Source organism: Myodes glareolus, chromosome 18 (assembly GCF_982192425.1).
Source record: "Myodes glareolus chromosome 18, mMyoGla1.1, whole genome shotgun sequence".
Taxonomy (NCBI): Eukaryota; Metazoa; Chordata; class Mammalia; order Rodentia; family Cricetidae; genus Myodes; species Myodes glareolus.
In genome coordinates, this window is record NC_142043.1 from 10659391 (window position 1) to 10686295 (window position 26905).

Here is a 26905-nt window from a genome sequence, read left to right on the forward strand (position 1 = left end):
GAGTGGTGAGGCTAAGAAGATCTAGCTCCAGTTTGGCCTTGCCTCTCGCTGGCCACACAGCATTGTTCCAGAGAGAGAGAGAGAGAGAGAGAGAGAGAGAGAGAGAGAGAGAGAGAGAGAGGAAGTCCCACCCACTGGGGTCTCATGAATCAGGTCTACACTGAACACGCTTGCTGTTCCCAACAGGTCCTGGCAACGGCGCAGCCATTACTGTGGGGACAGCCATGATTCTCCCTCAATGTGAAAATCAAGAGAAATCTACAAAGACTGCCCAGTCAGGCCTTGCACAACTATGCAAGGCTGGAGGTCAGTCGCTGTAACTGATCGACAGTCCCAACGACGCATGGGTTTTTGGTCAGTCTTCAAGGATTCATGACTACCATACTGGATCCCAGAGCGATACAGTTGTCACCTGGGGACTGCACCCAGAGCCTCGGGGCTGGAGAGCCAGGCACTAGTTCTAGCCCCGGACCCATCGCAGACACGGGTGACAGGGCTTCCACCTCACAGGAGCAATGGCGAGATGGCTTGGTCAATAAGGAACTTCTGCGTGAGCAAGAGGACCCATAGGGCAAAATGGTGTGGTATGACTCGGGCCTGTCATCTTAGTGATGGGAAAGAGGAAGGCAGAAGTGTTCCTGGGCTCACTGGTCAGCCAGTCTAGCCGAATGGTACAAGCCCAGAAAGGGAGAGGCCCAGCCTCAAAGCAACCAGATAAAAAATTCAACAACCAACACAGCAAATAAGATGGGTGGCACCCGAGGAGGCCGGCACTTGAGGCTGTCCCCTGGCTTCCACACACATGTGCACACTCATGCACGCAAAACCTTGCACACCCCTGAATTACTACTGAGGCCACCAGGACACAAGCATGGAAACCAAGGCCTGGCGATTGCCCAAGTCCACAAAACTGAACGGCCGAGTCCAGGCAGGAGCCACTCCGTCCTCCTCTGCCCACTGCCGTCCCTCCTCATGCGACAGAAACCAGACCGAGCCCTTCCCATGTGACCATCAGGGGAACTCCGGAAGGAGGCATGTCTTCTCAAGGACCCATGGCCAACCAAAGGTCATTAGCAAAGCCAGATCCCCGGGCACTCATCCTCTGCCTGAGCCTCCATTCCCCCCGACCCTCCAAATGAAGGAGACAATGTTGGCTTACACACCACACAGCTTTTAGAATCAGGGAGTAATGAAGATTAAGGTTAAAAAATTCTTTTACTACACTGATGGGGGTGTGTGCTCACACGTGTGTGTGTGTGTGTGTGTATGTGTGTGTGTGTGCTCACGCATGCGCGTGTGTGATGATGCTTCTGTAAGGGTGAGGGGACAACTATGGAGAGCTGGTTCTCTCCTTCTCTGGGTCCTAGGGGTTGAGCTCAGGTTGTCAGGCGTGGTGACGAGGGCTTTCACCTGCTGAGCCTTCTTGCCTGTCCCATGACGGGAGTCTTGAGGGGAACACATACAGACGTGAACACTTTACAGTGAGTGCCGGGAAGCCTAAGTAAAGGGTTGCTCCCATCGGTCTGAAGGGGCAGGCAGGGGTGGGGGTCTGCCACAAAAGGGAGGGGCAAAGGACATAGCCCATGGGACTTCCCAGACGGGAAGCTGGATCAAATGAAGTGTGGAGAATTCCCTCCTCGCCACCCACAGTAAGCTAGAAATTGGCACAGGTGGGAAAGGGGGAAGGTGGGGGGAGAAGAAAGCAAAGCAGGGAAGAGAAAGAAGAGGAGGAGGAGGGATGTAGTGAGGCCCAGGTTCCACAGAACATCCCAGAGGCAGTACCACGCCATCAACTCGGTATTCCCTGGTCGTGATGGGCTCTGGACTCACCCAGGGCACCAAGCCTCTGGCCTTGGAAGGAATTATCTAGGTTAACTGGGGTGAGAGAGTCACCCTGAGTGGAGGCGGCCATCACCCATGGGCTGGAGTCTGAGACTATGTGAAAAAGGAAGGAGTCAGCTGAGCGCCAATTGCGTGCTGTCTGCTTTTTAACGTCACCACACATGCCTACATCCCTGAACCGCAGTCCTGAGGAAATGTGTGTGCCTGTGTATATGGTAGAAGTCAGTGTTCTCCTCACCAAGTGGACCCGGGGATGGACTCAGGTCAGCAGGCTGCCAGTGCCTGTATCTGATGAGCCATCTTGCCAACCCCCAAAGAGAATTTTCAAGAAAGTGCATTATATATGGAGACAATCTTAGCCTTTCTCCAAACAGCTCTCCTTTTTTTTGGATGCCTCACCCCACCCCACAGAGGCTGCGAAAAGGATGTTTTCCATGCCCTGGAGGTGAGAACCCCACACATAAGCCCATCACGAGATGCAGGCAGGCCATCCAGTCATTCTGCATGCACTCACTCCATTACGCAGGCGCCTGGCCCTTTCACATCAACACTGAAGCCGCTCAAACAACGTCTCCAACGGCCTCTGCCCAGGTCTACGCTGGAGGGAGGTCAGCCCCTGCCTTCCCTACTTCTTATCCACAGCTCTGACCACATTGTCTTTTGAGTCTTTGGAGACTCCAAGTGCCTTTGCTATCCCTGGGCTTTTGAACATGCTGGCTCCACTGCCTGGGTCGCCTTGCCCAGCTTTCCCTGTATTGATGTCTACTGATGATCCTAGCTAGAACTTCAGTGGCCCATCTCAAATCCTCCAGAAAATTAACACAGTCGCCACCAATTAACAGCATGGCCTTCATCTGTTTTCCCACTGTGTGTCTAGTGGTCTGTCTATCATGGTAGCTCTCAGTCCTGACTGCACACCAAAAGCAGCCAGGCAGCTTCAAGGCCCAAATGCCTGGGTCCACCACAAGCCTACTGGATGGGCTGAGAGTGTAGCTCACTCAGTAGAGTGCTCGCCGGGCATGCACAAAGCCCTAGGTTCCATCCCCCGTACCACATAAACCAGGTGTGGTGGTGCACACCAGCCATCCCAGCACTTGGGAGGTGGAGGCAGAAGGACCAGAAGTTCAAAGTCATCCTCAGCTACATGGAGAGATCCAGGCAGTCTGGGCTACACGAGAGATGTTGTCATGAATGAATGAATGAATAAGTAAGTAGAATGTTGGAAGCTGTCCAGGTGTTTGAAGTAAGTGGCCAACCCTGAGACCAACTGCTTTAAGGAAGAGGCGCTTCTTATGCCTTAGAGCAAAATGCGAGTTCCCCAGGGCCCTGCTGCCTCTGGGTGCTAACAGAGTAGACTATGGAAGTGCTGAGGTCAATGAGATCACTAAGGGGGAAGTATTTACCAAATTAGCCCCATGACCTAAATTCAATCTTGTGACCTACATTGAGGAGAGAACCTGACTTCTGAAAGTAGTTGTCCTCTGACCGCCACACAGATACACACACAACACACACACAGAGACAACACACACAGAGACACACAGACCACACAGACCACACACACACACACACCACACAGACACACACACACCACACAGACACAGAGACACACACAAACACACATACAGACACAACACACACAGAACATATACACACAGACACACGCACACAGACACACGCACACACCACACAGACACACGCACAGGCACACACACACACACAGACACACACACAGAGACACACAGATACACATACAGACACACACACAACACAAACAGACACACATAGACAAAACAGACACACACAGAGACACACATAGACACAGACAGAGACACATGGACACACACTTAAATTTAAGAAATGCTGCCTTCTATCCTTGAGATAAGTCCTGACGCAGTTCTGGAAGAGAGAAACACTCCCACCGTTAGGAGGAGTACGATTCCTTTCTCCAGCTGTTCCTCATCAGGCTACTTCTGTTTCCTGACCACAGTTCATCCCCTCATCCTCAGAGCCACAAGAGCGGCCTGGTGCTCCTGAAACAATGGACATCCTGGGGCAAAAGTCTGACTTAGCCAGGGATGGTGGTGCGCGTCTTTAACCCCAGCACTAGGGAGGCAGGGGCAAAGGGTGTCCGTGAGCTCTGAGGACAGTCTGGTGCAAGTTCCAGGCCAGGGCTATGTAGAGAGACCTGTCTCAAAAACAAACTAACCAGCCCTCAAATATTTAATTCAAATGACTCCAGCTATCCTAGGCATCAGAATATCTAAATTCATTTCCTTTTTCCCCCATTTTCCTTCCTTCCTTCCTTCCTTCCTTCCTTCCTTCCTTCCTTCCTTCCTTCCTTCCTTCCTTCCTTCCTTGTTCCTTTCTTCTCTTCTTTTAACAAAAACAGGAAAAGTAAAAGCTCGTTCACATCGGGGCTAGTTCAAGGAGGGTCAGCCCTGGGTAGACTGGTCTCAAGGGGCACTTTGCAGAAACTGGCTACAGGGCTTTGGGCTGGGGGAGCCTCCTCACAGGTGGCCCCTGGTCTGGCTTTCCAAACAAGCCATCTGTTCCCATTCAATGATCCTCTCCATGAGGGTGTAGGCAGGTGGAAGAATTCTTTTCCCAAGCATATACTGAGAAAGAACCAAAGGGCAAACACGTTCTTCAGCCATTTGTCAGTCACAAGAGCCAAGGAGGCAGAAATGAGCCAAATGCCCAGTGAGGGGGGGATGGATGAACAAATGTGACTCATGCACGTGATGGAATAGTAGTAGCTCATAAAAGGGAATTAAGTTCCAATAAATGCAAAAACATGGTGACCCTTGAGTATACTGTATCAAGGAAATAAATCAAATACAATAAGCACCCAGAACCAGGGAGTCCAGAGAGCCAGAAGGCAGCGCTGTGTCGTCTGGGGCTGGGGTAAGATGGCAGGGGCTTCTCTGACAGTGATGACAGTGCCTTGGACCGGGGAGAGGATGTACACCATGCAAACACACCAAACGCCACAGTTTGTATTTCTTTTTGGAGACAGTATCTCATGTAGCCCTGGCTGGCCCCTGACGAAGCCAAGGATAGACCTGAACTGTTGGGGACTGTGGACCCCCAAACCCTGAATTTCCTGTAAACAACTTGTTTTCCTGTGTTTGCAGCTGCTTTGAGCATGAGACAGGGGAGTGGTTTCTAGTGGGCTTGCAGCTGAAAGTTAGGGCGTGGCCATTAGTCAAGGAGACCCTATATAAGCAGCCCTGGAACACAATAAAGGGGGCATTCTTGGCATTCTTCTTTCAAGGATGACCCATGTGTGTGTGTTTCAATCTCCAGCCCCTTGCCCAGCTCATGAACTGTCCCGTAGAGCAGTCAGCATGGCATATTACAGGTGCTACAGGACTGTAGTACACGTAGTAGTACGGATAGTACACTGAACCTTAGATCATTTTTCGGTGTCCGCCTCCTAAATGCTGGAAATGCAGGAGTTTGTACCATTTATAACCTGGTTTCTATGGTGCTGGGAACTGAACCCAGGGCCTTATGCATGCTAGGCAGGCACTCTACCAACTGAGCCACACCCACAACCCCTCGCTTGCGTTCCTTAATACGACCAATGGCAAATCTGATGTTATATGAAGTACAGAAAAATGCATGAAGCTCCTTGGGGCTCACTGTGAGGATCTGGCTGTTTAGCTCTGGGGACCGGATGCTTAAAGAACAGGCTGAGCAACTGTGGGATGAGTGGTCTTCAGACACAGCCTAGAAGGTGGTGTAGATCTGTGTAAGTGATTCCTTTTCTTCTGAAGAGTCAGTAAGTACGGGCTATTTATGTCTTGAGTGCTGAGTGTGTGCCAGGCACCAGGTGCGGTGCTTCCTAACGCTCCAACTCAGAATGGCACTGCAGGGTAGGGACAGCCTCTACTCTGTTTCCTAGATAAGGAGACTCACGCTCAGAGAGGCCACGTTAACAATAAACACGTTTGACGCCGCAGACATGGCTTTAACAGTCTCTTTCAGATGGCGTTTCTGGGATGTATCGGTCCACAACCCTGATCTGAAATGTTCCAAACTCCAAACCACAGGGAGAAAATTCTACACTATCACCCAGTACGGCAGCTCACACCTGTAATCCCAGCCTTTGGAAGGCTGAGGCAGGAAGCTCGCGATGAGTTCAAGACCAGCCTGGGCTAGAGCGAGATCCTGTCTGAAAACAACAACAACAACAAACAAGCAAGCATGAAAGAAAACTGCACCTGTCACACTGTTCCATGAATATAACCTTTAAAAATGATGTCAAGTATGGGCCAGTGAGGGTTCAGTGGGTGCTGCCACACAAGCCTGATGTCTGAGGGCAAGTCTCAGGATCCACAACAGAAGGGGAAAATCAGATCCCCGTCCTCTGACCTCACACGCACATGGTGGCATGTGTGCACACAGACATACATGCATATGCTAGTCAATTAAGTAAAAATATATGAAAACATTACATGAAGTTACCTTTAACTCGTATGTGTAACATATATGAGAACAACTGAGTATTTATGTGTACACTTGGATCTCCTAGAAATCTCATTAACACAGGCAGATATTCCAAAATCTGAAGTTAGAAACACTCCAGGCCCCAAACACTTCTGGTGAGGCTCTACTCAGCCTAGATATGAATAAGCCTTTCTGGTCACATGAACAGAAAAGGACTCTGCCTGACTTACTCAAAGTGTGACCCTCAGACAGGAGCTTTGGGGTTCCAGGAGGCTCAGCCCTCACCCCTAGACTGCTCAGACTCTGCCACCTCCACATAATTCCTGGCCAAGCTGGAACATGAGAGCCGCTGGTTTTCCCAGGGTCCACAGTTGGTGATTTCGGCTGAGAATCACTAAAATGGGGCCTGCCGAGATAACTCCGAGGTTGAGAGTATGTACTGCTCTTGTAATGGACCCAGCTTAGGTTCCCAATATCCACATTGGAGGCTTCCAACCACCAGAAGCTCCTGTTCAGCGGATCTCATGTCTCCTTCTGGTCTCCCTGGGCACCCGTACTCACACGCACATGCCCATACAGACCCACACAGGCACACACACACACACACACACACACACACACACAGAGGCACACACACACACAGGCACACACAGACACATGCCCATACAGACACACACAGGCACACCCACACTCACACACACCCCCCACACACAGAGGCACACACAGACACATGCACACACACACACACACACAGACACATACCTACACAGACACATGCACACACACACACACACACACACACACACACACACACACACACACGCTTATAAATAAAAATAAAACAAGACTGGAGTCCGCAGCCATGGAGAAGAGGAGAATGTTAGAGATTAAAACCTGAAGGAGGAAGAAGGCCAGCAAGGCCAACTGTCCTCAGTCAGTAGGAGGTAAGAATATTGGAATCATATGGCTGGTGCCCAGTTGCCATGGGGAGAGACTCTGGAGAAAGCATTTGGACAGTGTGCCATGGTCGTGTTTGGCCACATGGCAGGAACAGTGACTGTGGAACCTGTCTAAACAGTAGATGTAGGAACCTTAAAGTGAGGAGAAGATTTTGCACTGAGCACCTTTGGGGAACAGAAGAGCAAGCAGTAACACAGTTGTAATGAACAAAAGTCAGACCGTTTTGTGATGGTTGTAGATGAATATAAATGGGTGGATTTAAGTTATAAAAGCGAATTAGGAACAAGCCTAAGCTATAGGTTGAGTTTTCATAATTAATAAGAAGTCTCCATGTCATTATTTGGGAGCTGGCTGGCAGGACATAAAAAGATTTCTTACATGTGACCATCGACATTTAAGACACACACGTGCGTGCGTGCGCACACACACACACACACACACACACACACACACACACACACACAGACTGTTATGGAGAACTGGTTTTTTCCTGCCTTGAGAAGACGCCATGATTCTTTTCTATAGTATCTTTGCTAAATAAAAATGTGCAGAGCTGAGATTGTTAAAGCGCACTTTTGGAGGTGGAGAACTAGGGTGCAGCCTTGGGCTATGGAGTCTAGAAAGAGAACACTCTTTGATTTTTAAGGGAGAAAAGCCCCAATATATTAAAAAAAAGTAACCCACTAAACTGAAGCAAACCTCAGTTCTTCAGCTGCACAGCCACTGAATACGCCCAACAGTTCCACGGTGGCAACCCTGCTGAGCTGCAAAACATGGACAACAGTTACATGGTGGCAACCCTGCTGAGCTGTACAACAGGGACAACAGTTACACGGTGGAAGCATGCTCAGCTGTACAACACGGAAAACAGTTGCACGGTGGAACCCTGCTGAGCTGCAAAGCATGGACAACAGTTACATGGTGGCAACCCTGCTGAGCTGTACAACAGGGACAACAGTTACACGGTGGAAGCATGCTCAGCTGTACAACACGGAAAACAGTTACACGGTGGAGCCATGCTGAGCCACACACCACGGACGGCTCCAGCATCCAGCATCCAGCATCCAGCACCTGTCTTGAAGAACAGCGCAAGGCCGAGCTTGCTCCACTTTCTTCTATTATCTTTATTTGCTTTGTGTCACAGCGTGAGTGTGGAGGTCAGAGGACAATTTGTGGGAGTTGGGCTTCCTCCTTCTACCATGTGAGTGCCTGGGCCTGAAATCAGATTGTCGGGCTTGGCGGCAAGCACCTGCCTGCTAAGCCCTCTTGCTGGCCCATATTTTAAAATGGGGAGATGCAGGCTCAGAGAGGTTAGATAAATTGCCCTAGCTCACCCGGAAATACCACGGTTCTATTAGCCAGAATGCTCGCAAGGCAAACTTGGCACTGCCAGTCTTGCGCTGGATAACTCCTGGCGGGAGAGCACTCTGTACCAGTCCAGGACAGCTGGCAGTGGCAACCTGGAGACCTTCCTGATGTCAGATGGGGTGTCTGTTGACATCTATGGTCAAGGCCGGGGTGATGGTAAGCATTGGAAATGCTCTGACCAGCCCCACAGCAGAAAATCACCTAATCTAAAATGTGAACAGGGCCGAACGTCAGACATCTGCCCTGGATGAAACAAGAAACCGACGGCAAAAACTGGAAACAAAAGGTGGGGATTACAGTGCATCCCCTCCCTCATGTTCAGAGACCTGAAGCTGCCACCTAAGCAAGCAGGCATTTATTTTTTAAAAAGACTCATTTTTTACTGTTTCGTGTGTGTGCTTGTTTGTGTAAGCAAATGCTACGTGTGTGCAGTTGTTCATAGAGGCTGGAAGAGGGTATCAGATCTCCCATGTTGGTACTGGAAACTGAACTCAAGGCCTCTGCAGGAGCAGTTTGTGAAGCCAGGCATGGTAGTGCACACCTCTGACCCCAGCGCTTGGAGGCAGAAGCAGGCAGATAAATCAGTGAGTTCGAGGCCAGCCTGGTCTACAGAACAAGTTCTAGGACAGCTGGGACGATACGGTAAAATAATAATAACCATAAAACCAATCAACCAACAAAACCAAACCAAAACCAATCAAAATAAAACAAAACAAAAGCAGCTGAGCCATTGTGCCAACCCAACCCCACTGTCCCCAAGGCTGCCCGGTATTCCTTCTTCCCAGTGTCAGAAGAAAGGTTGGTTCTCCCAAAAGGGCAGCTAGCAGCTGTGCCTGAAGGGTTAGCTGGGACTGTCCAGAAAGAAGTGAGGAGCAGTCTTCACGTCCACAGTGAGGGTCTTCACACCCACAGGGAGGGAGTGGTCTTCATGACCAAACCACAAGGAGGGAGAGGCCTTCACCACCACAGGGAGGGAGTGGTCTTCAGCACCAGATTCTGAGATTGTGGAGACAGCAGATTTTTAGAGAAAAATCTGAGTCTTAAAAATCTTTTTAAAAATTACGTTAATTTTGTTTTGTGTGTATGTGCGTGACTGTTTGCGTATTACACGTGCGGAGATCAGAGGACTGTGAGCTCCATCCAAAGTTGCCAGGCTTGGTGGCAAATGCCTTCACTCACAAGTTCTCTCGCCAGCCCTTCCCTGAGCCTCAGCATTCTCCCCGGAAAGAAGGACACCAAGACCAGGGAGACCACCCAGTGGGTAAAGTGCCGGCTGCACAGGCGTGGGAACCTGGGTTTGGGTCCTCAGCTGGGGGAGGAGCACACTGTGGGAGGAAGGAGCAACCAGGTGGACGCTAGGACTGGCTGACCGGTCAGCCCAGCCATGGGCAAGCCCAAGGCCAGGGAGAGACTGACCAGCAACAAGGAGGGAGACTGAAGAGCGGCATTAGAGCTAACCTCCGGTTTCCATGCATGTCTGCATGAGCACACACATGCACCACCTCCACACACACCCCTCCCCGTGCACAGAGGAAACAACCCCCAGTCCCCCACTCCCAGAGTGGACATGATGGACCAAATCAGAGGACAGTCACACTGAGTGTGATGATGACTTCTGGTCCAGGTCAGGGAAGCGTGCAAATCTGAACCTTTTGGAAAATGGACGTATGAACCATGAACACACATCCAGGCAAGGCATCTTCCCCTGTGGGAGAGGCTAGCCTTTCCTAACTTAGCTCTTCAACACACCTTCAATCTTGGTGTCAGTTGTGGTGTGTGGAAGAGTCATAGTTGGTGGGACAGACGTGGGTGCCACTAATACTCTTGACTAAATGACTGTCCAAATAGTTTTCTTGCCTTTCAGCCAGGGCAACCTGACCCTTGGGGCTGCAGGTCTGTCTACCCACAGTTTGTAGTGCTGACCCTGGGAAGGTGTCTGTTTCTCTCCTGATTGACAGGCAGGCTCTGCTAAAGTAGAAAGATGCTGAGGAAAAGCGCTGGCAGACCCTCCAGTGGACACAGCTCAGGGCTGGTTCCTACTCCTGCCCTCCAGATGGCCCAGGGCTCAGCACCTTGCTGCTGCTTCTCAGGGTACCTCTTCCAGAGCTGATCTCAGCTCTGAGTCACAGGAGCAGAGCAGGGACCTTGTAAAAATAACTGCAGGATGAGGCTCCTCTATTCACATGCTCACACGATTCACACAAAGAACAAAGAGGCAGGGCAGGAAGCAGAGGAGGGAAGAATGTTCCCATCAGGTGTCTCCAAGTGACAGGCAGACAGCTCGCTCCTGAGCACGCTGCTCTCTTCCTCTCTCTCTCTCTCTCTCTCTCTCTCTCTCTCTCTCTCTCTCTCTCCACATTCTCTTCTAGCTCCTATCTCCCTATCTCATCTTCTTCCTCTCCCTCTCTTGTCCCTTCTCTTTTACTCTTGTCCCCCTTGCTCCCTCTCCTTCACCCTTCTCTTTCTGCCTCTCCCCTCCTCTTGCTCCCCATCCCAACTCCTCTTGATGTCATCAGGACAGAGGGTCTACTCTGCTCCCCACCTCCCCTCCCCCGTCTCCTGTCCCTGGCATCCCTGCTGGGGCATGCGGACTTGGGTGTGCCCTCTCTTGGGCTACCTGTTGGGACAGAACCTTCTGGAAGACTCACAGGCCCACTGAGCACTGGGTGAGCTCTCTGCCTCTGTAACTATGTGGCTGGAGCCATCTGCAGTGGCCGCTGAAGAGCCTGGAAATGCTCAGGGCTTCCTGGCTCTGTGTCCTGGGACAGGGTCTATATGGGCCATGGGGGCGGTGACGGGGAGTCGAGGTGAGGAAGAGCACAAGACGAGCAAAGGAAGGGGTGAGGCTGGAGAAGAGTGGAGAAAGGAAAAGCTGCTGGGGGTGGGGGCAGAACGCTTTAATTCAGCACTGACTAAACCCAGCCCTTCCTGGGCACCACCGCAGTGGCGGGCCTGACCTCTTACACTAATTGAATATTAACTAAGAACTCCTTTTAGAAGGCACATGTACATAACAGGAAATTAAAATGTCAACCAGGGCATGGCAAATACAAATTACAGTTAAAGTCAGAGCTGAAGCTATAGCCAGGCAAAGGGACTCCCAAGCAAACGGGATGGCTGGAGGAGTCCTCATGAACACCTTTGTAAACACCCTTTGGGAGCAGGGCTTTCTCGTAGGTGTGTCCAACTTTTCGACATTGTGATGTCATTCTCTCCACTACAGAGTTCACGCCGGAGAACTGTGCCATTAAGTTACCAAAAAGACGACTCAAAACAAAATCTCATGGTTTAAAATTTAGTCCCAGCACTCGAGGCAGAGGCAGGCAGATCTCTGCGTTCAAGGTCAGCCTGCTCTACACAGTGAGTTCCGGGACAGCCTGGGCTACACAGGCAGACTCTTGTCTCAAACAAGGCAAATAAATGAACAAAAACCCAACCCTCCCAAGCAAAAAAATTGAAACTTTTATTTATTGTGAGTGGATGTCTGCTGGAGCACTTGTGTGCTGTATGCCCTCTGGTATGTCTTTGGGCATGTGTGCCACAGTTAATGGCTGGGAGTCAGAGGACAACCAGACAGAGTCAGACCTTTCCCAGTTGTGGGGCAGATGGGGAGACTCTGGTTTGGTGGCACGCACCTTTACCTGCTAAGCTATCTTGCCGGCCCTGGAAATTTCATTTTTACAGATAAAAATGAAATAATTTTAAAATATGTTTTTCTCCTAAGGTGTCATGGGAGACTGGCTTCAAAATTCCATGTGGGTACCAGGATACGGCCCTGATGTGTTTGCATGTAACCTGCACACAGTTCTGTATCTACTTTAAATTGTCTCCAGATGACTTAGAACAGCCAGTAAGATGCAAACACTCTACAAATGGCTGTTTGTGTTGGCTGCATCTTTTAGGGAATGATGTCAAAGCCAAAATATGTATGTGTTCAGAAATATGAACATTTTATCACAGATTATTTTGATTCATGCTTGGTTTAATTAGGGTCAGAGGGCCCACAGAGAGAGAGACTACATAATAAAGGAGGGAGCAGGGCCACACGCCGAACGTGACTGGAACTAAAGGATGGTGTGTCTGGGTCAGTCACGGCAAAGGGAATGAAGTCAGACATTTGGAGAACTGTTTCAAAAACCAGGGATGGGGGATTAGAGGGTAGAGAGATGGCTCAGTGGGTAAAGGACCTGCCGCCAAGCCTGGGAACCTGAGTTAGAGCCCAGGACCCACACAGCGGAAGAAGAGAACTACTTCCCAGAAGTGTTCTCTGATTTCCACTACACACATGTACACACTCACGTGTACGTCCGTGCACACACATGCGCGCGCATGTGCACACATACACACGCGCACACGTGCACACACACAGTGGGTGGAGAATAAAATGCACAAAAATAAAACAAACAGGACATTTGGGAGGGCGGGGAAGAAAGGCCTTGGCAAGGAGGCCAGTTCAGCCATGACCAAAATGAGCAGCCTGGGAAGCTGAGGAGAGAACGCTCAGAGCAGTAGGCACGGCTGACCAGCGCATGGTGAGTGGGATGGGGCAGAGGAACGGGGGACGCCGTCATATGAGGCTTTGGTTCTTCACCTCTGGAAGACATCTGTAAGCATGTGTGTTTGCATGTGAGTGTAGGTGCCTCATGGGTCCAGAAGAGGTCAGGTCCCTAGGAGCTGGAGTGACAGGCAGCTGGGAGCCACAACACGATACTGGAAACCAAACTGGGTCCTCTGGGAGAGCACCAATCATGGTTCTTAACCATTCAGCCACTTCTCCAGTCAGCTGGGGAACTCTGACTGGCATCGGGGAGCCAGGGATAACAGCAATCAAAGTATATTGAACAGGTCAGCTGTTCCCTACAGAATTGGGAACTACATCTACCAAGGTAAGAGGAACAGATCCCCAGTGTGAGCACAGGCCAACATCCTTGCATGGCTGCTGTTCAAATAGCTTTGTTAATTTGAGAGAGAGTCAGTGTTTTAGTCAGGGTCACTACTGCCGTGATGAATTGAAAAACATTTCTCCGGCTACCATCCTGAATCACAATCCAGGGAGAAGTAAGGGCAGGAACTAAAACCAGGTGGGGAGCTGAGGCAGAGGCTGGGGAGCGAGCTGCTAACTGGCTCGCTCCCCATGGCTTGCTCAGCCTGCTTTCTCTTCTTTGTTTCTTTTTGTTTGTTTGTTTTGATTGTTTTTTTGGAGTCAGGGTTTCTCTATGTAACAGTCCTAGCTGCCTTGGAACCCCCTCTGTAGACCAGGCTGATCTTGAATTCACAGAAATCCACCTGCCTCTGCCTCCTAAGTACTGGGATTAAAGGCACGTGCTACCACAGCCAATCTCAACCTGTTTTCTTATAAAACCCAGGACCATCGACACAGGGTGGTCCTGCTCACAATAGGCGTGGTCTTTCCCAATCAATGACTTATTAATAAGATGCCCCACAGACCTGCCTACAGCCCCATCTTAAGGAGGCATTTTCTCAGCTGAGGTCCGTCCGCTCAGATGACTTCAGCCTGTGTCAAGTTGACATCAAGTTAGCCTGGGTAGTGGGAAAGAGCGGCTGCCTTGTAACTGTGCTCCCACAGATTTCTGAGTGGCTCTCAGGGCCACGCTTGTGTGCACGGAGGGAGGCACTGCTTTGCTTCACGCTCTCCCTTGCACTCAGCTCCCTTCTGTAGTCTAAAAGATAGCCATTCTTCCCCACTTATAAACTTGTTCATTGCAAAAAAAAAAAAAATTAGAAAGTGAATTCAAAATGAAAGGAAGCAAAGCCACTGCAATTCTGTCCCTTGGCGAGGGTATTTCCTTCTTTGTCCCTCGATTTTCAGCACTGTGGCCTCAACTCAGATCCCATACACTCTGCCTCCCAAGTCCCCAGGCTGGCCTCAAACCTACTGTGTAGCCGAGGGTAGTCTTGAACTTCTGATCTTCCTGCTTCTTCCTCCTGAGTGCTAAGATCACAGGCATGCCCACCATACCTGATTTTGTATGGGTTTTTGTTGTTGTTTTGAGATAGGGTCTCACTGTATAGCCTGGAATTGACTATGTATCCAGGTTGTTCTTAAACTCAGGTGATCCTCCTGCCTGAAACTCCAGGTGTGAGCCACCATGCCTGGCATCCTGCTATAATTTGGATCTTACATCTCCCCTGTCCTCATTGGCTTCAACTATCAACTTGACACAGCCTAGAGGTCACGTGAGAATCTCAATAGAGGGACTGTCCCGATCAGATGGGCCTATGGGCATGTTCATGATATATAGTCAGATAATGTAGTAGGGCCAGCCCACAGTGGGTGATGTATATAGGTGGCTTTGGGCAAAGTAAGGAAGCCAGCTAACCAGGAACCTGCCAGCCCCAGCATCTGTGCTACAGGAAGCCTATGGTTCCTCTGGACTTCTCTGGCTGCGAAGTTGAGTGTTTTGGTCAGAGATAACTCTATATGGACTATCAAGTCGGCCTGCCTACAAGTTCAGCCCTCAGAAACCTGTGACCTGAAAGTCTAAGCTAAGGAAATCCTTTCCTCTCCTAAGTCACTTTGGTCATGCATGGCACTGTCAACAGCAACAGAAAGACAGTCTTGCAATTTTTTCCTTCAGTATTAGTCATAAACTTAAAAGTTCAGTAGACAAGCCTGGAGCTGTGATGCACACCTTTAATCTCAGCAGAGACAGCAGATTTCTGCACCTTTGAGACCAGCAGGGTCTACACTGTCTCAAATACACACACACACACACACACACACACACACACACGCATACGCATACGCATACACATACTCATGTATACATACACACATACACATATACGCACACACATACATGCATACATACATATACATACATATAAACACAAACACAAATGCATATATGCAATACATAACCATACATACATATACAATCAACACATGCATATATACACATACACATATACATACACAAATACATACATACACAACCCACACATACATGCACACACAAATATATACACATACATACACAGAGATACATACATACACACAGATATGCACATACATATACGCACATAGATACACACTTGTATATATACACATACATATATATTCATAAGCATACATACATACACACATAGAAACACACAGGTGGCAGAAAGCAGAGCATGGAAGGCAGCTGAGTTATGGCGCTAGTATTGACATCTTACCAAACATGGACTCGAGAAACGAAGTGCACCAGCAAGACTCTTTCTCAGAAAGGTAATGAAATGGAGGCGCTATAAATAATGATGTCAGGATATGAGGCTGTGAGGAAGGGCGGCCGAAGGGACGCACGAGTGAGCCACACTGTCATCTGTCACAGCAGAAAGCCAGATGATAGTTTCTGACGTATGAGGATAGGAGAGTGTATGATTGCAGATGTGGAGGCGACAGAGGGATGATTGGGGGTGAGAACTGAACACAAAGAAAAGGAACAAATTATGAACTGTGGACCCCCACTCTCCAAAAGACATGATTTGCCCCAAAAATGAAGCAGAAAAATCCTACAGAAAGCACCCAAAGGATGTTTAAATGAAACTGATTTAATGAATGTGTCAAGCAAGACACAGTGCAGCACCCACGGACTTGGGCAGCAGGAAACCCTTAATAACCCCAGGCCTGAAAGGCCAGAGGGAACAACCAGAGGCAGGGATGGAGCTGTGGAGCCAGCCCGTTACTACCAGCGAACATAAAGCCAGCGGGTGTGTGTGTGTGTGTGTGTGTGTGTGTGTGTGTACAGAATCAGCGCCCCAGTAGTCCCTTCTCCCAGTTCCTCCAGCTGCTGCTTGGCCCCCCCAGTTCCAGCCTCACCCCACCTACTCAGGCCACACGAGCACTTCCCAGTGTCCAGGACCCACTCAGTCTGTGGCCCATCTGAGCACAGACTGAATACATACCCGTCCCAGGGTGGCAATGCAACACCAGTCCCGAAGGGTTCTAAAAGAGGTCATATTTTATTTACCACTCAATGTTCACCATTTCCTCTTCCTCCTTCAGAGGGACCCCATGTAGCACAGGCTGGCTTTGAACTAGCTACACAGTTGAAGCTAGTCTTGAGCTTCTCATCCTCCTGCCTCCACCTGCCAAGTGCCAAGATTACACGTGTGCCCCACCACAATGCCTGTTCCCCAACTTTCATCAGTAAATACAGATGCTGACTGTCACAGGTCAGCGCTGTCTTCTGAGTGGATGGAGCAAGAATCTCGTCATTTTGAGAATGGGGGAGGGAGGCAGACCCCCAGGAGAGTATCAGTCAAGGTTCAATCAAATCTCCCCAAGCCCAAAAGGAAAACCTCCGGAAGAGGCCAGTCATGCTCATCCCAGGAGACAGAATTAGACAGGCAGGCGAAGGCAGCCTGCGAGACCTGTTGGGAGTTGGAAAGAGGTGGCTTTGCCAACATGAGACAGCACAGGGGAGGACCCCTGGGGATAGGATGCTGTCATGGTGTTCTGATCACGTGACATGTCTGAGGAATGATGATGTAGGGTGGGCTGGCGACTCAGAGAGATGGTGAATGGACGGGGCGTGGCCGGCCCTAACTCATCTTTAAAGTCCAACTGCCCATCCTCTCCCATGTGAAGTCTTTCCTGGCCACAACCAGTATCTGCACTGTGGTGGGATAATGAGGTCCCAGTTAAGCAGACCCTGGGACATTCACTGAATTCATGTGTCCTGCGACTAATGCATCAGTCCTCTGCATGCAAGGACGGTGACAGTGACTCACTCATCTTTATATTGTAGCCCAAGATCAGGCCCACAGATGGTTCTCAAAAGTAAGTCCTTCGGCTGGGTGGTGGTGGCACATGCCTTTAATATCAGCACTTGGGAAACAGAGGCAAGTGGATCTCTGTGAGTTTGAGGCCAGCCTAGCCTGGTTTACAGAGCAAGTTCCAGGACAGTTAGGGCTGTTACACCTAGAGAAACCCTGTTTTAAAAAATTAAAAAATATAAAAAATAAAAAAGCAAGTTCTTCTATTAATGTTCATTGCAGAACTATTCACAGTAGCTGAATTCTAGAACTAAAGTAGGTGCCCAGAGGAAAGAATAAAGAAAACGTTGTATGTGGGATTGGAGAGATGGCTCAGCAGGAAACCCGGGTTCAGTTGCCAGCTCCCAAGCCATCAGGGACCTCACAACTGCAGTGGTTCCGGCTCCAGGGGGCCTGGTGTCCTCTTCTGGCCTCTGTGAGCAACTACACGCACATGCACAGACCCTGACACAGATACACAGAAATCTCAGAAAGGGGTGTGTGTGTGTGTGTGTGTGTGTGCGTGTGCGTGTGCAGTGTATGAACAGTGGGTTTTTTCAGTCATGTAACATAATAAAGCTGTGTCATTTGCAGGAAAGTGAACACAACCGGAGGAAATCACAGAAAGCAAATTCGGTCAGTGTGAGAAAGAGAAACACCATGTATTTTCCCTCGTATGTGGCTCCTAGATAACTGAGGCATAAAATCACGCACATATGCACGGCATGGAAGTAGAAGCAACTGTCTAGAGTAGTAAAGGGATTCAGGGGCGCGGGGAGAAAGAGGAGGAAAGAGGGGATGGGGGAATATGCACAAAATAAATTCCCACTTGGATGAAAATGTGCTTGTGACACAGAGCCATGTGAAATGAACACACACAAAGAAAAATCTGACAATAACATGACACTGGCTGGAAGGAGCAGCAGAGGCCTGCAGCAGGGTGGAGGCAAGGCAGACGGACTGAGCCAACCACAGACACAATGAGGCCTGCAGGATGCTTCCCTGAGTGAGCAGCTTTGATAGTGTCTGATGCTGGGAGACGGCAGCCTAGCTGCCTTAGGACTCAGCAAGGTACCCCAGCTTGGGAGGGCATGCTTGGTCACTAACGGACCAAGCAACAAATGAGACACAGGAAGCAAACTCTGAGAGACAGAAATGGGGTGGTGGTGGTGGAGCAGGCCTGAATCAGAGGCTAGGCTTCCTCTTAGGTAAGATTTTTTTTTTTTAAATCATTTTATTGAGCTCTACATTTTTCTCTGCTATACTCCCTGCCTCCCCCCTCCCCTTCTACTCTCTCCCATGGTCCCCATGCTCCCAATTTACTAAGGAGATCTTGTCTTTTTCTACTTCCCACGTAGTTTAGATCTATGTATGTCTCTCCTAGCGCCCTCGTTGTCTAGGTTCTCTGGGATTGAGAATTGTAGGCTGGTTTGCTTTATGTCTAAAAGCCACTGATGAGTGAGTACATATGATATTTGTCTTTCTGGATCTGGGTTACCTCACTCGATATGACGTTTTCTAGATCTCTTAGGTAAGATTTAAGAGGACTGAAAAGCCCATCTCAGGAAGAGGACATGAGTTGATCCTGCTTCCCTTCCGTGGGGACTTCCTCATGCCACACACTAGCATATTTGTAACGAATACTCTGGGGGGAAAAGAAATGACAGAAAGCAAAACAGAAGGTGTGCATCGGATCCCAGAATAATAACAGCTGCTGAATTAAACAGCCAGGCTGGAAGCCAAACAAGAGAGTTTCCATCAAAGGGCGTTGGTTATAGACTAGGGGTTTTCAAATTGTCAGCTTGCCAAGCAAAGCAGAATGGCAGATGGGGAAGGTGGTCTCAGGAGGCAGCAGTAGCTGGATCTGAAGGTGGGGCTGGGGAAGGGCACAGCAGGTGGGAATGACACTCTCAGAAGAGCAGTCTCTGGTCACTCCCCATCGGAAGTGGCTACTGTCCTGAACACTGCAATTCCATTGGCTGGGTAGAAGAGCACAGCATCTCTTGTGTGCGTGGGTCAAACAAAACCATCTAAGATGCTAGCCAGAAGATAGGCATGGTGGCATATGCCTGGAGTTCTCTGGACTTAACTATCTCAAGATTGAGGCCAGCCCGAGCTACACAGCAAGATTCTCACTCCAAAAGAGTGGGTTTGCGTGCACGCACACACACACCAGAAAAAACTATTGTAGCAAAAATTTCTGATGCATTTTAGAGTCCCTAGATGCTATGAAATGCCTAATAAGTGAGGAAGGGGGTGGATTCTGATAGACTTAGTACAACTGGGAGAGAAAGTGGTGGCTAATTCTCTTTCCTCCCTCCAGGTAGGAAGAGGGTCACCTGGTCCCGGATGGAGGTGCTGTAGCTCCACACATCTAGGTGCCCTGTGCATGTCATGAGTGAGTTACGTGAAGGAGCAGCTGCCTCTTACAGATAGGAAAATTAACACTCAGATAACCGTGTAAGCAATGAATCCAAGATCTCAGGAAGGAGCGACTGACCCGGTCTTAGAGGTTGTCTTCTCATGACTAAATGCAAAGAACCATTACTGACTCATTTCTGTCCTCCGCATCTTATAACGAAGCCTCATCTGTGAGAAGTCCATTAAGTTTACTGCACAGACGGTAATGAGCGCCGTATTAACCTCACTAGGGGGTTGGTTTCGCTCTGTGCATCAGCGATGTTTGTCTCCAGGCTGGAGAGGTGGCTCAGCCGTTCAGAGCACTTGTTGCTCTTGCAGAGGAGTTGGGTCAGTTCCAGACATCCACTTGGCAGCTCACAAACATTCAGAACTCCAGTTTCGGGGGATGTGATGCCCTCTTCTCATCTTAGGGCACCAGGTATATTCGCCTCGTGCCCAGACTTACATGCAAGCAAACGCGTAAGTCATACTCATAAAATGGAATAAAAATATTATTTAAAGAAAGCAAACAAAAACCAAAACAATATTCCTCCCAAGGAGTTAATACAAGGACCAGATACATTCACATATGCCAAGCTTCACAGCGCTGCCTGGCATGAGCCTGGCATTCTGCAATATTTGCCAAGTTGCTATTGTTATTAAGTTGTAACACTTCCATGAAATTCATGGGGTAAGAGACCAGGAGCCACACCACCAGTGGGAAAGGCCTTTCTGAGAGACCCCAGTGAAGAAAAGAGATTCCTCCCAAGGGCTGGGGAGGAAAGAGCAGGGGGAGGTATCACAGGGGCAAGGCTTAGAGACGCATGTATGCAGTCTGCCTGAAGGCAGAAGGGAACACAGTTTGTGATTATAAATCCAATTGTCACCCCTAGTTTTTATGAGAAAATGCTGCTATCTATCTGTATAGCAGGCTTGTCCTAGGCTGGTTTTAAGGGCTCTTCTCAGGGTTTGGTCACAGGGCCTTCTTTGCTGAAAAATAACAACAAAATCCCTGCGGTGGGCTGGGGAGAGAGTTCAGCCAGTCACAAAGGTGGCCCCACAACCTGAGCTTTGACCAACCAATGAGAATAAGACCCAGCATAGCAGGTGGTACGGGCCTCTAATCCCAGCACTCAGAATGCAGAGGCGGCTGTCTCTCAGTTCAAGACAGTGAGTTCCAGGCACGGTGGCACTTGCTTGTAATCCAATGCTAGGTAGTCAGAAACAGGCACTACCCCACTGAGTTCCAGGCCAGTGAGAGATGCCACCTTAAAAAAAAAAAGGGTGAGTAAAATCTGAGGAATGACACGTGACAGTGCCTCCTGACGTTTACAGGCAGGCGTACACTTATTCACATCCCGCCCCCCCCCCAATTCATGTAGTACCGTTTACACATCATCGTCATCATTTTCAGGGCCTCACACATGCCAGGCCAGGACCTACCACTACGCTGCATTCCCAGCGCTGTCAACACATCTTAAACTGCTCACACCTTCTAAGCCATAGGGAACTGGTTGAGAGCACAAGGCGCCAAGAGGTCCTGATCCTGGAAGCCCCCCAGCTTCTACTCAGCAAGTGACAAGGACCGCAGTTTATCAGCACCCCCCCCCCCCCAAAGCAGCTCTCACTGGGAAGTCAGTCGTTAAGGGCGTGGCGGGGGCGGGCGGCGGGCGGACAGCTGACAGAACAACACTGACCCACATCACAGGGCAGCTACCACAGAAAGTCAGAGCTGAACCAAGTCACGAGGTCTGCAGAAGCCCAGATCCCACTTGCCCCGCTTTGCTCCCTCTAGGGCTCAGTTAGAGTGGACAGATGTGGCGAGGACAAGCTGGCCTCTTCTCGTGACAACTTCCACGGTTCCTATGGCCCTAGACACTGCATCATCACCTGCCTCATGTCCACACCCAGGACCTTTAGCCTCTTCCTCTACAGCATCCCAGTGAGCAGCGGGTCCTAGTCTGCCTAGTGGCACCCAGGTCTAACGGCGGTGACGGAGGCAGGGACTGTCTCTTCCGAGACCTAACTCCGATCCTCTAATCCCCAGCTGTGGCTAAGCAACTGGAGGAAGGGTCAGCTGTCTTCCAAATAAACTGAGGACCACAACCTCAGCTCAGTCCCAGGCACATCTGCAGTCAGCATGTGCAGAAGAGGAAGTCGGAAGTCCAGGTGCACCTGGAGGCACAGCCCGAGGCGACAGACAGCTGAATTCAGCTGCTAAGAACTTACACCAACAACAAGGGCCAAGTAAAATTGATGCCAATAAAATGAAATTTATTTTCTAGGTGCATGTTCATGTCTTTAATACATAAAGAAGTTTAAAAAAATCAATAAGAAAATGATAAAGATGCACGATGAAAAATTAGTTATAGGCTATTCACAAAACATGAAAAACAGGAGGTGCCAACACATAGGAAAGAGTCAACCTCAGGAGAAAGCGATAAAGTGGAGATTGAAATACCCTATCAAATGGAAATGAGTTTTTTATTCTTCTACAATGTAGACAAGAAGGTAGTGATAACCAGGAGCACCCTCTACGTTGATTAACATCCGTCAAATGTCAGTGTGCACACGCCCGAGAGTGGGAACCAGCTTACATAATGCTCACGCTGTATCACAAAAATAGTGATCAGCACAATACACAACTGGGCTGGAATATGGCTCAACGGTAGAGCCCTCGCCTAGCACGCACGAGGGCCTAGGTTCAGCTCCCAACACTGCAACAAACCACCACACCCAGGGTTGACAGGGTGAAGAAAGGGAGGCACCTTTCTCGCCCATGGGAAGCAAATTAGCCTTGCATTCATAAAGAGGAGTGAAGCATACACAGCAGGCTCCAGGGTCGTGTGGAAGGGCCTTTTCCCACGTTCAGCCTTTGCCACTTCCTCTGAGCTCCAGCAAAAAGTTGGGAAAGAGAATGTGACAGTTGATCCTGACACCAGTTTGATTAGACAAGAAACGCCCGGAGCATTGAGGCGCACCTTAGGGTGGGTCCAGGCGATATTTCCAGAGCAGAAGGCGCTGAATTTGGACCTGGGGAAGGTGTCTCTGGTGGGGAAAAGGAGACAAGGAAGAAAACTGGCCAAGCACCAGGACCTCTACCATCGTGGTGATCTGTGTTCTCTCAGCCTGTGTGCAGGATGGCTTTGTGCCAATTTGACACACGTTAGAGTCATTTTGAAAGAAGAAACTTCAACTGAGAAAATGCTTCCATAAGACTGGCCTGCGAGGCATTTTCCTGATTAATGATTGATGTGGGTGGGCCTAGCTCACTGTGGATGGTGCTGTCCTCGGGCTGTGGGTGTTAAAAAAAAAGGTGCCTTTAATTCCAGCACTTGGGAGGCAGAGGCAGGCGAATGAAAATACCAGAATGCACAGAGAAACCAGTCTTGGGGCGGGGGAAGGAAGGAGAGAGAGGAAGAGAAAGGAATGAAGGAAGGACGGAAAGAAGAAAGGAAGAAAGGAAAGAAGAGAAAGAAAGAAAGAAAGAAAGGAAGGAAGGAAGGAAGGAAGGAAGGAAGGAAGGAAGGAAGAAAGAAAGAAAGAAAGAAAGAAAGAAAGGGCAGGCTAAGTAAGCCATGAGGAGCAAGCCAGTAAGCAGTGTTCCTCCAGTCTCTGTATCAGCGCCTGCCGTGACTTCCCTGGAGATAAACCTCCGTCCTCACCATGTGGTGAGGAGCGAGGGCCGGACAGGACCTCTGAGAGGGGCTGGGCTACCAGAAATCTGCTCCTGCATAGATCAGCCCGTTCACGAATGGCTACAGGAAGGGCTGTCAATGGAGTAACTTTGGAACCAAAGTGTGCCGAGTCTGTCACACTTGCTCTGTTTCATCAAAGACATCACAGCCCAGCTGTCCCCAGCCTCCAGAACAACCAGCAGACTAAACTGTAATTTACAAAGTGCCCCCCTCCTAGTATTTAGTTACAACAACAGAATCCACATTAAGACAATTCTTACACAGAGGAGGGACTGTCCCTGAGGGTCATAGCTGAGGTGCAGCCTGTGGGACCAGGTCTAGGGAAACATCACCAGTCCCTTTGGTCTCTTCAGAGAGAGTGGATCAGATGGTCAAATGGCAGTCTGCCTTCAGAAGACAGACTTGAAGGCGAAAGCTCTTACTTTCGTGGAGGAAGCAAACGAAGCTGCCTCATCTCCTGAACTGCAGGCAAGAGTGAAATGGGAGGGCTCTCGGGAAGGGGGAGGGCTCTGGGGAAGGGGGCGGGCTTTGGGGAAGGGGCGGGCTCTCAGGGGAAAGGGGCGGACTCTCGGGGATGGGGGAGGGCTCTGGGGAAGGGGGAGGGCTCTGGTGGGGGGGGAGGGCTCTCGGGATAGGAAAGGGATCTCAGGATGAGGGGCCTCTCTGGATGGGTAGGGGAGCCGGAGCATCTGTCAGGATCTTGACTGACGGCAACTGTCTCAACCCCCTGATGGAAGAGGAGGTTCCCTCTACAGGCCTAGGCCTTCTGTCCCCATCACCATACCCCTGACTTACTTATATTCTCAAAGACCTCTTACAGGGACTGCCTAAGGATGACTCCTGTTGGCTTCTTCAGCTCTTTCTAAGAATTTCGGAGCAATGTGCCCCTGATCACTAAGATTCAGGTTAAGGAGCCAGAGAGATGGCGCGGCAGATAAGAAGCACACACAACTCTACAGGGGACCCAAGTTCAGTTCCCAGCACCTACATCAGGCAACTCACAAACACACCTGCACATGTGTGCCCAAACTTCACACACTGGCACACACTTACACACATAATTAAAAATAAATAATTCTTTTAAAAAAATCACCAGTAAATGAAAACGTGTCTCGGTTTTCCAAAGCTTGATTTGGCACATCGTGCTTTTAATTTTCTGGGATTTGACACCACTGGGGCAGTCTTGTTTCTGGAAGCTCAGGACTGCTGTCAAGACATGCCACCATACACCAGAGAACCCGAGTTTGCTTGCCCACTTCCCAGAGCGGTGCTGGTCTTCTTGGGGCTCTGACTCCCTGGGTGCCTTCTGCAGCATGTCCTGTCTAGCATAAGCCTGCAGTGGCAGCGTCAGCATCAGGGACGGCAGCACCCTTCACTATGTGACCTGGGAAAGGGGTCTTCCCAGTTAGAGAAGAACCATCCTGCAGGCTAGGAACAAGGATCAGGGCTCCCACCACCTAAAGGCAGCACCCACCCACCCCAACTAGCAAAAGGAACTGGAAACTAACCACAAATCCAAAGTTGGTACCAAATTGGACTTCAGACTCCATGGGGGAAAAAAAAACACAGGAGCCTCCAAGGACCACATGGGCCCCTCTGGTGGTTACTTAACATAAAGAGGAAATTGCCCCACAGACACCCACCAACAGAAACTAAGATGCCCAGCTAAAGACGTGACAAATCCCAACAGCCACATGGGACCAACTCCTCATCATAAAGCAATGGAAAATTCCAAGGGCAAAGCAAAGATTTCTTCCCCTTTCTGTGACTGGTTCAGGTGAGCTTCCACCTGTGGGCCAGGGAACAACAGGAACTCCAAACACAACTACACACGCATGAGCAACACACTTATACACTAATATGTACATCTGCATGTTCTATATACCTTGGCCAGGAAGTATGACCCCTGCAGGCTGCCTTACTCCACCGAATGAGATATACTAGGGCACAGCAAGCGATCATCTCGAGAACAATTATTTCTCCCAAGGGAGGGAACACTGTCCCTCCTTCCTCACCAGCACCTCTGTGAAGAACCGAGCCAGGCGTGTGGAGAAATGTCCTATCCAATCGGCTGCCTCCAATACTTGGCTCAGAGATCCAAAAGGAAGACACGTGGTCCACACGGCTCAGGGCAAGCTTGCAGTGCCCTGGGATGGGGAGCAGCAGTCTTGGGAACAAATTCCAGTTCCACCGTGAACATTGATGCTGTGTTCACTCAGCTCTTAGTTACTGAGTGCCTGTAGTGTCCAGGGACGTGCAGGGCACTGGGGCTATGGCGGATGACAAGGTCACTGTGGCCTAATCAAGGGAATACTGGTCTGAGCAGGAATCAAAGAGATGCAGGCCTGGGGAGGTGGTTCAATGCCACGCTTGCTGCTAAGGCCTGGAGCCCTGAGTTTGATCCCCAGCACTCAGGCAGACGTTAGGTATGGCAGTGGCACAGTATCCTGGTGTCGGGAGGGTCCCTGGGGATTGCTGGCCAGTCACTCCAGCTGATTCAGTGAGCGCCAGGTCCAGTGAAAGATTCTCAAAAACATAAGGTGGGGGCAACTGAGGAAGACAGACCATTGACTTCTACAGGCACGGGCACACATGTACACCTATACCTCACACACATGCACTTACCCATGAATACACACACGGAGGTGGGTGTTGGAGGCTTGGATATGGTTTGTCCTCCAAGGGTTCATAGCGGAAGACATGGGAGGCATGGTGGTCTTTTACGTGGTAGAGGTTCACGGGAGATGGTTAGGTCATTAAGGATGTCCGCCTTTTGCGATTCATGTTCTTGTAGGAACCCAAGTTAGTTCCCTGGGAAAGGGGGGGACTGCTATAAAGCCCTCCCCACCTCTCTCTCTCTGCCTTCTTGTCTGATGTGATCTCCCCTTTCCCCCCATGTGTTAAGTCCAGGATACCATCCATCATGATATGTTGCGGGTAGGCAGCCAGCACCAGAGCCTGGGCCACGCTGCTTGGATTCTATAGCCATAAGCCAAAACGAACGAACGAACACTGAGCTGGGACAGACGGCTCAGTGGTTAAAGCACTTGCCATGCAGGTGGAAAGAGTGGTATTCAGATTCCAGAATCTTAATACACAACTGGGGGGTGCGGTGGGCTCTCTATAACGTCAGCCTTGGAAGGCAGAGACAGGGGATCCCCAGAGCAAACCAGCTACACATATTGGGGAGATCTGGGTTTGACCAAGAGATCCTGTCTCAAGGAATATGGTGGAGGAATGGTTCCCGACATAAACCTCAGGGCACATACACACTCCACATACATACACACCATACACACACATACGTACCACATACTCACACCACACACACACACACACACACATGCATACACAGACATGCATACATACACACAGAGGTCATACACACCACATCACATGAAAATGGCAAAAATAAAAAAGAT

The 26905-nt window shown here is 49.8% G+C and overlaps 1 protein-coding gene and 1 non-coding gene across 10 annotated transcripts in view; both read right to left on the minus strand.

Moving 5' to 3' along the window:
• Nucleotides 1-26905, minus strand: part of Trerf1 (transcriptional regulating factor 1) — a 218948-nt gene that overhangs the window by 75688 nt on the left and 116355 nt on the right. The window lies entirely within an intron of this gene.
• On the minus strand, nt 5328-5401 carry Trnaa-agc (transfer RNA alanine (anticodon AGC)). Its single transcript has one exon. It is a non-coding gene; the product is annotated as a tRNA-Ala (tRNA).